This window comes from Schistocerca americana, chromosome 2 (assembly GCF_021461395.2).
Source record: "Schistocerca americana isolate TAMUIC-IGC-003095 chromosome 2, iqSchAmer2.1, whole genome shotgun sequence".
Taxonomy (NCBI): Eukaryota; Metazoa; Arthropoda; class Insecta; order Orthoptera; family Acrididae; genus Schistocerca; species Schistocerca americana.
Genome location: NC_060120.1, coordinates 466,966,040 through 466,983,277, shown reverse-complemented (window position 1 = coordinate 466,983,277; position 17,238 = coordinate 466,966,040).

Genomic DNA, 17,238 nt, shown 5'->3' with positions numbered 1-17,238 from the left:
ATGCTGTGTTAAAATCGAAGAAAGAAATGACAAACGTGTTGGGGTAACAGTACGCATGCAGACCTTTTCTCTTGTTAGTTCATAGGATCTTTGTCCCGCGGTGCTGATTCTGAACTTTTCGTGTCAGCTGCCATATACAGCTTGTTAAACAATCTTAACGCTTGAGCTAGATTACGTACCTATGTACGAGTTACTGGTATTTCCTTGGCATTTTGTTATAGCAGACAGCCATTTTTACATGGCAAATATTTAGATCGAAAGTTCCTCATGTCTCAAAAGCTTCGAAGCGCAAACCACTAACAACACGCATTATTCCTCTACCATATAAGCTCCCATTGAAGAAACAGGGCTACCGCACTACATTCACAAGTAGGAAAACTCTAGATTCCTATCTTTACCCTGTGCACACCTTTGCCCCCACCTTCCCTGTAACGCGTTTCGAAAACTGTGGTAGGCGCGCCAACTATGGACTGTAACAATAATAATCCGCCCCAGAAAACGAGAATGACTGAACACAACGGTTCGTCATATCGGCTAAATGCTTTCCTATTTCGATGAGCTGGCAGGCATATATCACTTTATAAATTGATCAAATTCTGCTGTACGCTAGAAACGAAGTGTGAGGACGGCATGCCAGCACGTAATCGTCACCGGAAGTTGAGGAACGGGCGACATAACGTGCACAATTGCATCAGTAAAAATGGCCGCTGTAGGGAAGTGAGGAACGGGAAAGAAGCACAGGACGAATTCCGGCGACATTAGTCACCACGCTGATAACGTTATGCCTCCTCCCTCCAACTTTCCTTTTTCGTCGCCGCACGCAATGAGCAGTCACACATCCTTTACACAGAAACTGCCGCATGTTGGTTGGTTGGTTGGTTGGTTGAGGTTAAAGGGACCAAACAGCAAGGTCATCAGTCCCTTGTTTCAAATAGACTCCATTCTGCTAACGGGACATCTCAGTATAGTCAGAAAAATAAAACGGATAAAGGGGAAACGTAAAAGGGCAGTCACGTTGTCATTAGTAAAAACAAATGAGGGAAGTTGGCACTGCCGCATGTGTAATGAACGGAGTCCGTAATGTCCGTGCCCATGAAATACTTCTGGATTCGTATAACTGGCCACGAAACGTAGTTACAAGACTTTAGATCCGAGATGGGTAGACTACTGTCTGTTCAGGGAAAGACAAGACCTGACATCTGCAAACTTAGTTACAAAACCACGTAAGAAAAGAAGGTTGCATTCAAATCTTTAAATAATTGAAGAGCATGTAATTGTTTTCCTAGACCTTTCGCTGATGCAAGGAAATACAGCTCCGACAAATTCGGAAATGTTATCGTTAATGGTCATACAAGAGCGACATTCAGACCCTGGTGAACTTCTAAATGGTTCATTTACAGTTTTGTAATTTATTTAACGGGATAGTTGATTACTGGAAGCGCATGCCAATGTGACTTTCCCAACGTTCCTGTGAAACCAAAACACGAAGCAATTATTTCTAAATGCAAAAATGGTGTAGTGCTTCATAACTAGAGAAGAAATGTCACAAATATAAAGCGATTAGGATCCTTGACGACAGAGCCCGTCGAGAGAGTGTGACAGTGACACAGGATTATGAAGGAAATCTTGCAACGCAGCGACAATTTTATTACATAAGCTCCCTGAATTAGCTGCCTTCGAAAATATTAGTTGCAAGCAGTTTAAATACATATATACCACTATCTCGTGTTGAAACTGGTCTGACATTACATAGACGTGTGATCTTTCGGGAGCCCAGCAAACAGGTATGTATAATGTGCGTGTACAAACAAATAATTACAAGTTCAGAAAATTGGATCTTTTATTCAAGAGAGAGTTTCACAAGTCGATCAAATCAATAACGCGTTGGTCCGCCTCTGGTCAACAGGTTTTCGGTTTGGCATTGTTTGATGAAGAGTCACTATGTGTCCACCTGAGGGACATCGTGCCAAATTCTCTGCGTCTGGTGCGTTAAATCGTCAAACTCCAAGCTTGTTGGAGGGTTCTGCCCATAATGCTCCAGACCTCATTGGAGAGAGATCCGGCGACCTTGCTGGTCATTGTGGTGTTTGGCAAGCTCTAAGACAGGCAATAGGATATCTCGCCGTTCGCAGGCGGGCATTATATTGCCGAAAGTTATATGTACAGAAACATCCATTCGGATAATTCATTCGTGGTGCGTCGTTTTTTCTTAGAATGTGTACCGTTTAACGCCGTAAATATGCCAGTCGTCGACCAGTCTTTGAACAATCTGGTACCAGGAGAAATATACAGACTGCGAGAAACGATATTTGCGAAACTCACCCGTGTGGACGGTACCATTGGGTGTATGGAGCGGCAGCTCCCATTATCGGTTCTGACGTGACGCCTGTTAAAACGAAGTCTATCGAGGATACGCTGCCACAACGCGAAAATATCTGCACGAGGCTCACCGCATGCAACGAGCAACTTAGTTTTACTTTTACGAGTTGAAGGTTTGAACATTTGTGCGGAGTGTCTGCAGAACCTTGGCTCTAGCTAGGTTAAGTGCCTTTCCGCAGCTAGCATATAGGCACGCTAAGAATTTGTGTGCTTACTGTCTAGCATCACGCTGGTTTGAATGTGACTGATTTTGAGTTGACGAAACCAGCGAACGCGAAAGCAAGACTGTACCTGAAGTGCGTCGGGCCCTGTAGACACGTCTACACATTCCATGTTGCCACTAGTGTCATTCCACACTACTGACAACGTCGTTCGGTGCCAAATAATAGACCTTTAAATCAATACCATTGTCGCTGCCTACGTTTACCGCCAGTCATGAATTTTACTTTATTAGAAATGTTGTATATTACGATTTCTATCTCTGGGCTCATCGGTAGACAACCTGTTACGTTGTACATTCGCGCCTCTCCCATGCGTGAGACATACAGCGTAGTTCGAAATCTAAAACTAATTTTGGAGGAGGTTTATTACAATTAGTGAGTGCGTTTCTACCATTTTGAACCAAATTTTTCATCGAGCCTTGCTTGAAAATCCTTTTAAACAGTACCTACTTCAATCCATTAAATTTCGGGCATGCAGCCGCGCAAATAAAATTTTCTCCACCGATATTTCGGCCGCGTATCGTCCGGCCATCCACAGAGTGAGTCTTGTGACTCATTCTGAAGATGGCCGGAAGATACGCGGCCGAAATATCAGTGGAGGAAATTTTATTTGCGCGGCTGCATGCCCGAAATTTAATGGATTATTAATTACGCCGCGAGAAGTTGAAAAATGCAGTACCTACTTCATTCTGCAAAAGTCCTGCAAAAATGAACTTCGCTGATTCTTGTGAAAACCGTCAACCTACTGGACTTAGTGACTTTTTGTGTAGATGTTAGAAGCATATAATTTACAGTGAACAGTGTGTGGAAGATGGCCGCCCACGTGGAGCAGACTTATAAACGGCGCTCCCCCTTATTTGGTCGGAATGCAGCAGACAGCAGTGTAGCCTCGCCACGCGCCTCTGTAGTACATTGTGGTCTGTGGACCGGCAGAAACTAGCCCTCAGACACGGGTGTGATATGAGCCATACAACAGGATTGTTAAGACAGATACGTAACGCAGTCTCTCTCTCACACACTTCTTCCGGACCTACAAGGCGAGCCTGGAAGCGAAAGAACTAGGAGACACAAATAAATTCGCGAAGACATAACATTTTGTGCAGCAAAATGAGTAGCTGCTGTGTACCGTCCGCCACAATCAGAGCGGAAGCTTGCGGAGCACGGGTGTAGATTACAGTGTTATGCCAGTTATTGCACCCAAATCCAAGCGCAGTCTGAGTGTCACAGCTGTGTAACGGGAATCGGAAAACAGGCTCTTGACACCTTGAGTTGAGGTTCATATACAGGGTGATTTTGGGAAGTGGGTACCAACTGAAATGAAATGATATTAACAAAGAAGGTCATAGGGGCATACTGTCGAAAAAAGATATTTGATACTAGATTTTAACGAAGGAAAGTGCACATAAGAAGACACCAGGCAAGTAATGGCAATGTTCTCCGGCCTAGTGTTTTAGCTTCATCTTCACGCATCGATACTAGAAGGGACGGGGGAGTGGAAGCTCCCTAATACCGATGCGTGAGCATACCGCTATGGTGGATGACATTCCTGCCCTCTTGAATGTGGAGTTGAAACACTAGCTCAGACAACACACTTGCTTCTTGTGTTCTTATGTGCTCTTTGAATCACCGAAATTTCATCAAAAGATCTTTTATCGACATCAAGCGGGTGTACTTTCCATTTGTGCCAATATCTCCATATTACATACGACTTTCTTCCGGCCTTACATTTCAGCAAAATAATGTCCGCGCGCAGAGGGCGGGAGATTTTGCTGCTTGTCCTTGTGCTCGCAAAACTCCACGTCGGCCAGCAATTGAGACGTTTGGAGCGTTATGGGCAGGACTCTCGTACAGATTCTGGCACGATAGCCCTCAGGAGGACGTCCAACAACTATCAACCAGTGCCAAACAGAACAGTTGCTTGCGTTAGGGCCGGAGTTGGACCAAAGCGCTGTTGACTTGCTAAATTTGTGAAGCTCTCTTGAATAAATCATCCACTTGTCCTTAAACTGATCATTTGTACGTCTGTACATGTACAGCACATCTACCGATTTCCTTCCCTCTTGGATAATTCCGACGTGGTGCGTCGTTTTTTTTTGTTAGAGTATGCATTGCAAACAGTAACAACCCTAACACTCCCTTAGGTACTCCGGATATTTTCTTTACATCTGTCGATTTTGTTCCGTTAAGGGCGATGTGTTGAGTTCTGTCTGGAAAGAGCCCTTTAATCCAGTCTCAAATCAGGTCCGATACTCAGGAAGGTCTTATTTTTTCCGCTAAACGACAGTGCAGGACGTTGTCAGATACCTCCCTGATGTCAATTAACACGTTATCATCTTGAGCGCCGTTGTCTAGAGCGTTATGGATGTCATGAAGGAGCAGAGAGAACCGAGTTTAGCCGGATTTCTGTTTGCGGAATCCATGATTTTTATAGAGAATACGTTCGTTCTCCGAAAACATCTCAATTCATAAGACTATAATTACATGCACCTGCCCTACATTCCTTTTGAAAACAGTAAATGACCTGTGCTTTTTTGCAGTCACTAGGTGCCCTGCGGACTACGGTGAACTGCTGCTAGAAGGGGAGCGTAATCTTCGTAGGACCTCACAAGTACCCCGCCTGGTTCTGATGCCTTTCCGCTGTTAAGCTATTGTACCCGCTTTTCTATTCCGCGATCGTCTGTCTCAATATCTGCCATTTCGACTATTTAAAGGAGGGATCGAATTACCATCTTTTGCGGGGAAAGACTATCGGAAGACCGAATCCCGCATATCGGTCTCTTCTCTCTTTGGTGCTACTATGGTCACTTCACTACTAGATGCTTTAAAACTGCTTGCTGGTCCTACGGGAGACCAAAACCTCTTATGGTTTCTAGCCAGAGAGATTGAAAGAATTATTTTCAACGTCATTGAACGCTTGTCTCTCTGCTCTTTACTCTCATTTTCACCCCGTTCAGTTTTTGTTTTTCAGCTTGGCTTTGACTTTCCTTGAGTCTGTGACACTCTTTGTTCACAGAGCAGTTTTCTAAAATTACTATCGAACCACGGTGGATTTTTCTCATTCCCTTGTACATTGCTGTAAACATACATGTCGAAGGCATATAAACGATGCTTTCGAGTTTTCCAGTTTATACTACATATCTTCGTCCTCGGCACTGAATATTTGATGTCGACTGTTCAGATGCTCTGCATTTCTTTATCCCCTCACTCTTGCTAGGCAACCCTTAGTTGTGGGGGAACAGGTCGAAAGACGATAGTTCAGGTTGGTGCCTCAGTACTAGACTGTTGCGAAAGAGCGATTACTTTCTTTAAAATAATGGTTCTAATAAGTCTAGCATCGATTTTTTTTTTCATTTTATGGAGGCGACGATTCACAGCGTTTAAATATTTACGACAGACCATCAACCATAAGTAAGTGGCAATAAGTGTTCTTATGGTGGAGGAGTCTGTCTGAGCATAACTGGTAATTTTAACAGCTATAGTACGACGTGATTTCGCAGGCTTTTTTATACTGAGATAGGCCTTTATATACTTTTTACATGTTTTCTTACCGTACCTAACACTCCACACAGTGCTTAACTATAAGAAGTCACCCATTTTTGAGATCCCTTTCAGTCCCTTAAGGTGGTCAGACGGAGCTGTATGCTTGACAACCACGCGTAGGCAAGTGTGCTTTCGCAAGCATTGGTGTACAAGCATTAGTTTGTATACCAGAAAATATCAAGCCTGTGTAAATTAATATTTCATCCTATCACGTGTTCACATTATAGCATAATCTTTGTTCTTTGTGTAAATTAAGATGAACAAATAAAAATTAAATCTGATCAAAATTGGATCAAGCACCAAACTGCTAGTACAGTCCTAATGCTTGATCAAAATTATTCTACACACGGGCAAGAATGCTTGCCCATGCTCACTTGATAAGAGTACAGTTACGTTTGATGCCACCTGTCAGTTATATGCTGATTTGATTGGAACAGTGTAATTATCCGGTGCTGGCCGAAAGACCTCCAGGGGCAGAACGCCGGCCCGCACACCGAGCTCTACTCAGTTCCCCACGCAGAAGAAAGCTATCACCTGCCTTCTGTGACGACTGTTCCTCCAGTCACCTGAACCTACGACCAATAATCTCCACTTCTACCATCTGATTGGTGACGTCCCACAAGCCGCCAAGACACGGGTATTCGTTACGCACGCTCCCCTTGATGGGAGTGTCGCCGTAACCACCAGGTGTAACAAAAATAATTTTTATATGCTTTATGAAACGGCCAAGTGACGAATTCGCCTTGACAGCGTCATCGGCCAGAGTACTGACTTGCCTGAAATAGCCGTGATGATCTTCACCTAAGAAAAATGATTCCAACCTAAGAAGACCTCGTCAGCAATGATAGCCTGGAGTAAAGTCTGCAGCCGAAAGTTAAGGTCACGGGTGCTGCATTACCAGCTACCCTGTGCATTACCTTCCCGAGAAGACTCTACTCGGCGGAAAGCTTGGACGGTTCGAAGATGTTTAAAAGTCAGAGTTGTCTACAATTATAGAATTAGCAGAATTTCACAGCTATTTCCCCCGTATTGAAATGAGAAAAAGGTTAATGTGAAATCACATGTGCAACCGATTTTATAATTTTGTCTCCGGCGTAAAATCGATCGTTTTCGCCACTATTTATGAGCACGAACTGTCAAGAACATGGTTAAAACTATCAGCCTCACAATAACGGCAGCAGTTCCCGCAGAAGTATTCTGTAGGAAAAAAAATTATGTAACACCGCTGCGCCGAGACGGGAAACGTCAGAAGTTTGCAGCGGAAATCACTCCAGTGTTTTTCTAGACGACGTCCCAGCGGAGACGTGATTAAACAACACTGAACGTGTCGCAACCGGTGCCAGAGGAAGCGTTCCACACCATTAGCCAAACGGGCATGGCATGAGGAAATACTCGGGAAAATAACAGACAAAACGTTGATCGCGGTTGGGTCGAGATTACAATCTTCACTTGCTGTAAGAAATTATGAAAATATACAGAATAGCACTCAAGCTGCTAAATGCTGCCCCACGCCAGTACTTCAGTGACAAGTTGCACCGAAGTAGTTATTGCACTTAATTGACAAATCTTTTTATAAAAACTAGGAGTACGCTCCAATTTCATAAACTGAGAAGTATCCCAGTACATCGAAGATTTTATAAATTATCTTTAAACACAACCATTTTACAGTTCAATACGGGGTTTACACGTTCATCCTGTGGCTACTAAAACAGCCGCGGAGTTATATACTTTGTTAGCTCAATGTAGTCAACGATTCACTCTACACTCTTGATCGTCTGTGAGATTCTCTTGAATGTTAGCGCGCACACTGTATGTTCTCACGCAGAACACACTTCTACGAAACGACAGCATATTAAAGGGCGATAGGTAACAACGGAGTATGGAAAACAGAGTCCTGACGAAGGACATCCAGTGGAAGCTATGGCAATGGAGTTCACAATGAACGTGGTGCATCATGTAATCATTTTCGGATCTGTAACAAAGCCTATGAATTTTCCGCAACAAGTCTCAATGATAATGTGCTGATTTCAAGAGGCTTTTATTTGCGAACCTTTAGAACCGATTGTGTGTATCAACGAGGTATTAGCATGCGAAGAACGTAGTTTTACTAAAATAGCTGCTGATGAAATTACGGCGTACACTAAAAATATTGTTCGCCGTTTTTTATGCTTCAAAATCGGCAATAGTAAAAACGCATCGCTAATAAATTCGGGAAATGATCCACGTAATAGATATAGCAGGGCAAAAAGACTCATGAAATTGCAACACAGACAAATATTTGGAAAAATCTGGCACAGTTATTAACGCTGTAAACGTAAAGAAGGAAATTTAATTACTCACAATGGTAGTTGAACGATATCTTTTTAACTGAAACACCTGATGCGCTAGACCAAAACAAAATCGTTTTAATACGTTGTATTAATAACGCTTGCGGTCCGAAACCAACAAAATTAGCCGTGAATTATTTATTTTCTTTATATCACTACTTTAAGCTTGGATTGACGTCCCTTTACTACCCAGAGAAAAAACAACGATACACGCCCAGTAAATTACGGAAAAAACTACAAAATTAACAACAAAACTACAGCAGAAGTGCAATGTGCCATCAATTTTTTTCTTATACCGCTTTATAACGCTAAATAAATTGAATTACCACGCTGTGTTTACACATAGTAGGTGCTATAACAGATCGAAATGTAATTGTATTTTCGTACTTCGTTGGAAGCACGTACGGGGAACAAATTCACACCGATGCTTCTAATAAATACTCGTAAATAAACTAAAAAGTCATGTCATTTTTACACAACTGTTAAAGCTTCGCGCATTGCTTTCTAAATTATTTTATTTGCTAGGTGGTACCAGCTACATATATAATCAACGAAGGAGCTAGTTTCTTGTAATGCAAGACAAGGTATAGATAAAAGAGAATGCTGATAAAAAGCTCGCAGATATGCTGTGCGCGACGGCGGCATAAACTTACCTCCAGCCTCGGAGGGTGTGAAGAAAGACGGTCGAAGACGGGAGCGAGAGCTGCGTATCGATCTGCAGTCCAGACGGTGAGCGCTGGTGTTCGCTCGCTAAGGCACTGTCGTGTGGCAGCCGCAGGCCGGTTTGCAACTGAAGCAGCCGCGCCGGCCTGAATCACGCGCATGTCCTCACCCCCACCACCGCTCCCAGCATCCCCCACCCCTTCCGCTGCGCGGCCGCCGGCAGCGCCGCCGCCGGCCAGGGGCGCCGAGTCGGGAAAAAACCCCGGCCGCCGGCGCCGACCGGGTAAACAACACCACGGAGACCTTTTTTACCCGCCGAGCCTCTCTCGCTGCTACGTCGTGTCAGCGCTGTTGCTGTGCTCTGCCACAAACACTGTCAAAAATCGGGCAGCGTTTCTCGTTTTCACCAACCCCGTTGTTTCCTCGTCTACTTAGCGTATCCTTTATTCCCATTGTTTGGAAACAAGTCTTACTTTAAAGTCATTCAGCGAAGGTTTCTTCGTGGTATCACAGCGCAGTGAGTATACTTAAGTTTTATCAGACGCGCTGTAGAATATACACAATATTAAAAGTCGCACGGATCGTGGGTAATAAGAGGTCGTACACACTGTCTCAAAACACTAAATTTACCCGCTATGGTCGCAGCTTCGAATCCTGCCTCGGGCATGGATGTGTGGTGATGTCCTTAGGTTACTTATGTTTAAGTAGTTCTAAGTTCTAGGGGACTGATGACCTCAGATGTTGAGTCCCATAGTGCTCAAGAGCCACTTGAAGCCACTAAATTTACCAAATTATATTCTTTTTACCCTTAAATTGTGAAGACTACTATTTTGAAGCTGGTTTAGTTGTGAGATGCACGATTTATGAAAATTCTGGATTGTAGTTTGGTTTAATTGTGAGATGCACGATTTATGCAAATTCTGGATTGAAGTTTCTTTGCCGCGCGGGATTATCCGAGCGGTCTGGGGCGCTTCAGTCATGGACTCTGCGGCTGGTCCCGGCGGAGGTTCGAGTCCTCCCTCGGGCATGGGTGTGTGTGTTTGTCCATAGGATAATTTAGGTTAAGTAGTGTGTAAACATAGGGACTGATGACCTTAGCAGTTAAGTCCCATAAGATTTCACACACATTTGAACATTTTTTGAAGTTTCTTTCCACTGTGCGTACACACGTACAGCCGCTAAAATTACAGGATTGTGTTTAAATTGAAGACATCAGGCATTCTTAGTCGTACAATATTTTAGCATTTTTAAAGGAATAAGTTCGTTATCCTATTAATCGGCGAAATACGTCCGGCCAACTGAACCGAAAATGGTGAATTTGTAGTAATTTTTTAATTTCTTATCTGTATTCCTCTTTTCAATGATTTTAATACTGAAATTTAAGCGGATACAGAAAAATTGGAAGTAAATGTCAGTAACTATCATGGCCGTACCCAGCAGGGGAGGGAAGGGGGGGAGGAACTAGTTGCCGCAACTCCCTTTCATCCGAAATAAAATAATCTACATCAACCTAACTCGATCCTGTTCCGGTACGAACATCATTTCAGTATCAGTTTGAAGAAAGGCGGAGCGTTTAATGGACGCTGATTAGTAGCAAGTGCACACAGAAGCGTTTTTGGGAAGTCTCAAAATCTATTTCGCTGTTCACCGAGAAAGTAATATGAGCCCCACCCCCCACCCCGCAACTCGGATACTGTATTTGGTCTTGGTAACTACGCAGTAAAAATGTGATGGCCTTTATTTCGCGAAAATAGCTGAAAAAATATTTCTGTAGTGCTAGGCAGATGCACTGCTAGGTTCCTCACCTTCATTATTCGTTCCGTCTTTGCTCACTGCCCTTTTCTTTCCTACGTTTGCCGGCCGCTGTAGCCGAGCGGTTCTAGGCGCTTAAGTCCGTAACCGCGCTGCTGCTACGGTCGCAGGTTCGAATCCTGCCTCGGGCATGGATGTGTGAGATGTCCTTAGGTTAGTTAGGTTTAAGTAGTTCTAAGTCTAGGGGACTGATGACCTCAGATGTTAAGTCCCATAGTGCTTAGAGCCATTTGAACCATTTTTTTCCTACGTTCATGTTTTGTTTTCATAATTACGTCTTTCGCTCTTTCCAGGAAGGATTGTGTGTTCTGACGTATAATTTCACGAGACGCCAGTGTGACATGTTCCTTACTAAACTGCCTTGGAGATATTTTGAACACTGCGGAGTTGACTGCAGTAAATATGTTTTGAAACCGCGCCATTTTTATACACCTTACGGACAGGTCTCTTGATATCGTTCCTCATCGGACGACATTTTAAGTAACATGCCTTTGGGGAAGTCCATTTTGATCTGTTCTTAAGTCCTCTCCCAGCTTCTGTCTGTACTTCTGCCCAACATCATTTTAGACAGTGTAACAAAGATGGTTATCGTGTAGTGGGTGTAACAGAAATTAACTTTTTTGAACGCCTTGTTATCACAGCTATTCAACAAAACATGACAATATTTGAATCCCACAAAGAGTACGACCTACTCTTCAACGATAATAACCCAAGAGTTCCAGTGTTCCTAAAGTAAGCACGCACACTCAACTCGTATATTGCCTCTTACATAGGATGGGAAAGACAAGATCGGGATTATCTTCTTGCGTGGTTCCAAAAGGGATTTTTCCTATCTTATGTGAAATTACTAAGAGCACCATTTACTGCATTCTATTCTTTCAGGACTTCAATCAAGCGTCCTACTAGGGTAACTAAAACGTTTTACTGTAAAATGAAGTAGAAGCAAAACAAAATTGTTTAGCTATGCAAGTTAGGCACGTGACATTAAACTGCCCATTCACCTTGGAAAGAAATAGGGGTTCTATCGGTTGTGCGACGTACTCCATCTTTTGCCGACTTATATGTATAGGTTTTTTGAATTACAGATTTTATTCTCAACTGCTTTGCCATCTTCCCATTATTCTTCGCTGTACTTGCAAACAACGGAGATAACTTTTTTTAAAGGATCATGCAGTATTACTAAAGCAAGCATTCAGCGTATACGAAAACGTTACACGGAATGTAGTGGTTTTCGTCACAGCTAAAATGGAATGTATAGCGTGAGCTGTAGTTATAATACATATTGTCTCTAGCGTGGAATGGGGAAAAACAAGATCGGTTTTCACAACATTGAGACAATACAATATAAAATCTTATAACCAACGAGACGAGCTTGTGGTAGTGCCACCAAGGGAGAAAGTACGAAATTTAATGGTTCAGTGTCTTGCTCAGTAAAATTAAACCCTCAGTTTCCAATCGGCGGCAAGCAAACATAGAGGCATTGCAACGAGTTTTTTTTATATCAACGTGGACATAATGAACCATCCATAATTATAATTTTTCCTATTGTTTTGAAAAAGTTATATAAGAAAGAGATTTTACGATGAATATGTTTACAATTAACTCATTTTAGGATCTGGTAAATATATTTTCCACGACGAACGTCTGCAAGTTGTTTGCGATAGACCCTGCCACGGTCCATTTAATCTAACGTACCACTTTTTCCTTCGTTATAGTTTTGTATATTCGTAACGACGAAGGAATACGTCACCTTTAAAAGTACAGACGTTTTTATGTTGGTCAGCAATTGCTTCGTAATTTGATAACGCCCTCTTTGAAAAACGTCGCCAAAAGAAATGTAAGTCTTATTCTGCTAAAATCTTTCTGGACAGTGGTTAGGTTGTGAGTACCACGCACTGTATATTGCAGTCTAGATGGCACTCGCAGAACCTCTTGTTTGAATGTTATCAACAAGATCTCCCTAAGAAACGCAAATACCTGACGAACACCCGACCGTTGTCGCGTTAATGGCATTTCCTGGGAGTAACGGTTCGTTGCCGCCGCGTGTTTGCACAAGAACTCAGCTACCGAAACAACATCGCAGACTTCGTTTTCGCCGTTCGAGTTAAGTGTGCTTCTTGAGACCTTCTCTTACTGTTTGCTAGTCTTTGGCGTGGTAGTGGTTACCTGTTAACACCATTGTCATCAACGTCATTATTTTTTTTAAATTTCTTGTAATGTGTATTCAAAGTTCGCGGATAGCCTGTCCACCTGTTTCTTCAGGGTGAGCTTTTTCCAAATCTTTCGGTGTTGTTGTTGAAGCTGTTATATATAACAGGTTAAGTACAGGCAAAGGAATTAAAATCGTCGTGGAGAAAGATGCAGCAGTATTACCTAGAAGCTCTGAGGATGAGTGGCAGCATTTACTGTAGACCTTTATGCTACATTGCTTCTGTCATTGCAGTAACATTCAGTTATAAACACCGAGCGAGGTGATCCTTTGGTCAAGACGTTGGGGACATATTCAAGAGGTGCAGTGTTCACATTCTCGTCCAGATATCCTGTTTTAGATTGGCACTGATTTTTTCCCAATACCTCCACATTAAAGCCATGGCCATTTCCTTCGGCGTCCATACTTAAATGAGCTACTACTACATCGTATCCTCTAATGACCTTGTCGTCTTGGGACACTAAGCTGCAGCATTTCATCCTTCAAGCTGTTAAGTAAACTCTCGAATTGAAGGCAAAATGAAGCTGCAATATTTTTGTAACAAATCATCCCGTGTATATAAAATACACAACGCTCATAAACTCAGCGAGCTTATTGTGTTTCGGACAATTATCCAAATCAGGCTTCACAAATGGCGAACTCACTACGGGAAATTCGTGACCTTTCTTCTTTAGGATGACGTTTTCGTGTACGAACGTCGGCGCCAAGAGAATATCTTGTCTAATAATCCCACGAGCCTTCGTCAGTCCTTGGAAATCGCCTCTGAAGGCTGTGGGATTCGTTTTTCGTTTACGGTATTGATACGCAGAATCTGAATGAAATGGATACACAAAAATGATCCACAAATCACACTCGTTACCTTGGTGTCTTCTGTAGTTACACTGTTTTTCGAATACCCTATTGTTTAGTGGAGTAGAACGGCGATTCATAATTCCCACTGGAGGGCTTTGATGTGTATAATAAATAAATAAATATACTGTGTTTTCTCGTAGGAGATTTGTAGCCCAGTTTTCTGTGAGATTCGTGTAGTTTTTCCAATGCAAGTTTGGCTTTCTCTCTATTGTTGGTTAGAATGGCAAGATCGTCCAAGAAAGCCAGACACTTCATCCTAATTCTCTGCTCTTTTTTAATCCCAAGCTGAATTCCTTTTATTTCCTTTTCCCATGTCCTCACAATTTTTTCCAGAACCATGTTAAACAGAATGGCGGACATTCCATCTCCCTGGCGAACACCAAAAAAATGGTTCAAATGGCTCTGAGCACTATGGGACTTAACATCTACGGTCATCAGTCCCCTAGAACTTAGAACTACTTAAACCTAACTAACCTAAGGACAGCACACAACACCCAGTCATCACGAGGCAGAGAAAATCCCTGACCCCGCCGGGAATCGAACCCGGGAACCCGGGCACGGGAAGCGAGAACGCTACCGCACGACCACAAGCTGCGGACGGCAGGATTCGAACCTGCGACCGTAGCGGTCACGCGGTTCCAAACTGATGCGCTTAGAACCGCACGGCCACACCGGCCGGCCGGCGAACACCAGTATGGATATGAAATGCTTTTGGTGTTTCTCTCATGAATTTAACTTTGGAGGTTGTATCTGTTAATGCCTGTTGAATAATTGACCTTGTTTTCCTGTCAATCCTGAACTCTTCTAAGGTGTGAAATAATGTTTGTCTATGTATTGAATCATAAGCATTTTTGAAATCGACAAAAGTTACCACAGTATTTCTACATCTTCTCATAAGCAAAATTGTTTTTCAGTTACATATCTGTTCGATGCAAGATCGACCTTTGCGAAACCTTGCCTGATACTCCCCTATTAACTGGTCCGCTTGTTCCTCTAGTCTGTTCAACAGGGCCTTTGAAAGAATTTTGTGTATTACGGGGAGCTGTGAAATTCCCCTGTAATTATTTGGATCAGTTTTTGTACCTTTTTTGTTTAGAGGGTGAATTAGTGCACATTTCCACTCTGCAGGTATTTGTTCAGTTTCCCAAATATTTGATATAATTCTGTGGGTTGCTTGTGTGAGATTATTGTCATTTAATTTCCATACTTCTGCTGTGATACCGTCTTCCCCTGGAGACTCGTTCTTCAAAGAATTGATTATTTCCTTTACCTCTTTAAGTGATGGTGGATTTGAATCGGGATTGCATGTGGATTTTTCGAAATCTAGTTGTTCTGTCGGAGGCTCGCAGTTGAGAAGTGAAAATATTTAGCTAAAATTTGACAGTTCTTTTTAGGGTTGGTTTCCAGTGATCCATCGGAATGGCGAAAGCACAGATTGGGTGGTTGATACGCAGTTAGGTATTCTTTGAAAATTTTGTAAAAATTTCTGGTGCTGTTCTTGATAAATTTTTGTTCAATGTCTTTCAGCCGGCTTTTATCGTATCTACGTTTTTCTCTTCGAATTGCCTTTGATGAGCTCTTCTGTATTCTCAAAAATTCCTGCCATTTTTCTCTAGTTTTGTTGCTACTGAAAGTTTTCCAAGCTTGTATTCTTTCTTCTATTGCTTGATCACATGCACTGTTCCACCATCTGTGTTTTCTCTTTCTTGGGGGTTTGCCCAATTTTATAGTGTTTTTCAGTACTTCTGCAAGTTCATTCCAGTTCGTTGCGTTTGATTGGCCGATTTCCTGGAGAATTTCCCTCTTGTTAAGTTTGAGGTATTCTGGATCAATTCTGTTTTGTTCATTGAGGCTGAGTTAACTTCTGTATTGCCCTTTATTTAGGATTAGTACCCTTATTCTAGTACCTCAATTAGATGTACTTGTGACCTGGAGTAGTGAATATTTTATCCCACAGTTGCATATACACTAAGTTCATGACAGTTTCAAACTTTGTGGTGGTCTCGAACTCGAATAACAATCGTTTGGTTTGTATGGACGATCATGTGCCCGAACCGTTAAGCACATGCCAAGAGCTTTCTGTCGTAGTTTTTCACAGAGACTGTATTGGTTTACATTCGTTTACTACAACTCCTATTCTTTTGTTGTGAATTGGTGCTATCTGTTTCTGTTATTAGCACTGTATTTATACCTTTTATCGTTCTTTGTCGCTACATTGACATGTATTTTAGACGTAAACATTCTTACTCTTTACTTAGTCTGCAAGTGAAGCTAGTTTAGTAATCTATCTGGTTTAAGGTAAAAGATCTCAATAAATGACTAGGATCGTAATTTTCTGTTAGTGTCTCTAAATGAGTTTTTTTTTATCTCTTTGAGATATCCATTCGAACGGAAACCTTCTGAGAATACTGTTATCAGGCACGGAATGATTTGGTTTAAGTTTATGTATAGTTGAAAGCTGCCTACACAGAGTTGCCCAAGAACTCGAAGCTGCTGCAAGGCAATGCTTTGGGTGAACTGCCTCATATTAAACAAACATAAGCCAGCGACTCATTCGGACAAGAAGAAGACTGTCACCCGCGGGAACTGAAGATACAGGTTAAAGCGATTTGAAGATTGTAGCCCACGTTGCAATAAACGATTCTATTGGCTGGATCTGACGCGTTTCTCGAGTCCTTCCGTTAATTGGAAGAGAAAGATAAAATGACCAACATTGTTCGTGGTGTTTCATTGGATCTCGCAGTCTGCCACAGTATTCTCAGAACTGACAGTGGATCCTAGTTTCAAACGGAGTGGCAAGCTAATCATTGGCGATTGATTATTGAAAGATATAACCGCCGTTTGACTGTAGAACAGGTTTTATTCCACAATCTAGATTTCGTCCTTACGCCATTACCAAGTGTTACAAGCATCAAAAACCATCTTTGCAAGTCTAATGATTTTTTATACTTGTAACACTTGATAACGGCCTTAGACCTAAATCTAGACCGTGGACTAAAACCTCTTGTACAGTCAAATGGCGGTTATATCTTTCAAAAATTTTTATATGACTGAGGCTCCACACGAAAGTAGCAAAAATTAGCCGGCGATTCTGTTAGAACCTAGATTTTTGATTTCCGAAACTGGTGCCGTAGTGATAAAAACTGCAGGCTCCCCGTAAACTGTGGGGAGGTGCGTCACACAGTTAATGAAATGCAGCCAGAATAAAAATTGCAGCAGAGATTGCCAAATACTC